This window comes from Cydia splendana, chromosome 12 (genome assembly GCF_910591565.1).
Source record: "Cydia splendana chromosome 12, ilCydSple1.2, whole genome shotgun sequence".
Classification (NCBI taxonomy): domain Eukaryota; kingdom Metazoa; phylum Arthropoda; class Insecta; order Lepidoptera; family Tortricidae; genus Cydia; species Cydia splendana.
This window is the reverse complement of record NC_085971.1, coordinates 16,191,402-16,193,235: the sequence shown is the minus strand read 5'-3', so window position 1 is coordinate 16,193,235 and position 1,834 is coordinate 16,191,402. Positions and strand designations below refer to the sequence as shown.

Below are 1,834 nucleotides of genomic sequence, written 5' to 3'. Positions count from 1 at the left end.
TACGGGGACATACATAACTTTCTGAGAATGAAGAGGAACGTATTTGATAAATTATTAGAAATGCTACTGAGTACCCATGGCATGTCTATTAACCACACGAGCGCACACGGCGCGTCCTCCAAGCGAAATGGCCTAGTGCGGTCGGCGTCGGGCGGCTACACGGTTCCGGACCGACCGCTCAGACCGCGGTCGCTGGCGCGCGCTCGCATGCCAAGGGCGTCCGGAGGTCAAACGAAATTTTGTTGGTAACAACTGTCTACACGGTCCGGGACAGACCAAGGCCACGCGGTTTGGGGGCTTGTCGGCTGCCGTGTAGCAGGGGCTTTAAAGTATTGCGCGCTGTCAACGTGCGTTCAAATCCTGTCGCGGCAGTTTTTGTATGTTTTCGGCCTTTTCGAAGCTACGTGTTCTCTGTAGATAATGATAGTCAAAAAAGGCCTATAGTATGAACCCTGTACGGTCGCGGTTCGGACTTGTGTCTTTACCGTATTACCAAACAGGGCTTACATTTTTATTAATGATTATTTAGAGTGATTCGTGAAGGTGGCTAGTTATTGAATGGTGGCCAGTTATTTAAACTTTATACTAAAATGAATTATGTTTATAGGTGAATAGAATTAGGATTTATAAGGGTAAGTTTAGGGTATTAATATAAGGTGGCCAGTTATTGACGATTTACCCTATAACTGTAAATTTATAGATGAAAAACTCAATAAAATTGGTAATTTAAATATGTCAATTGTAGTATCTAACTTTAAAAATTATTATACGAATAATAAAACACATTTTGAAATAATTCCACATCCTTATTATTAATAACACACAAATAACACATTTTTCTCAGTAAACTTAAACGTCCCGAGAAGTAAAATTACAGAAATTGCCCTAACGAAGCAGTAAGTGCAAAATCGTCGAAACCACAGTAATTGCATAATGACACGAGAGTCGAATGCGGAGAACACAACTTGTCGGTCGACACGTCGGCCGACGAGGCCGACCGCAACCTCGTATCTGGCGTACTTGGGAAATTATTAACCCCTTACCGCAAACTCTATTGACAGCTATTAACGTTCTAATTTAAACAAATATTTTTTATTAAGTACCTACATGGAGTAAGGGGTTAACTTTAGAATAACAATAACATTTAATTTGTTTACAAGAAAATTGTATCTTAACAGTGTTAATTAAGATATCTACAAAATATTAGCCTTAATTAATTTGCTTTTTTTTTAGGCAAAAATAATGTATGTATTCAAATCATCACTCTTAAATGTAAAACTTCTACACGCACTAATTAATTTATTTGACAACAGAGGGTTACAATTTCTAGCATCAAAAATTAGCACCAGGAAGTCATTTTAAAATGAGAGTATTACTTCGATTGTATAGCGGCGGTTAGGTTCGTGTGAGTCATAATATCTTAGACCTCGACTGTGCCCTAGGTCTCTTGCAAAACCCTTAATTAGTCTGAGGGGTAACTGGTATATAATAATGTCACTCAACGGCTAAAATAACAGTATTCTAGACTAAGGAAAAACAAATAAGTACATGGACGAGTACCAAACCGCATTATGAAGATAACAGTGCCAACATGTTATGATGTCTATAATTAAATGAGCCTCGAGGTAAAATCGGTTAAAAGACAGGAAAACTTAGTTCGTTGACTCACGCAAACAAAACAATGCGGCAAAAAAGCGCAACAGATAACTGTCTTAAAGGAATTAGAAATCGATTCTTTTTTTCGGAAACAGATGACGTATCAATTGAACGTAACGAAGAAGAAAACCCGCTGGGTTTTATAATTAAACTCATTCCCGGGCCAACAACAAAAAAA

At 38.3% G+C, this 1,834-nt stretch overlaps 1 non-coding gene across 1 annotated transcript; it reads left to right on the top strand.

Moving 5' to 3' along the window:
• Positions 1–383: 383 nt before the first annotated feature.
• Positions 384–511, top strand: LOC134795911 (small nucleolar RNA SNORA16B/SNORA16A family). The gene has a single exon (XR_010144876.1). It is a non-coding gene; the product is annotated as a small nucleolar RNA SNORA16B/SNORA16A family (small nucleolar RNA).
• The last annotated feature ends 1,323 nt before the right edge of the window (positions 512–1,834 follow it).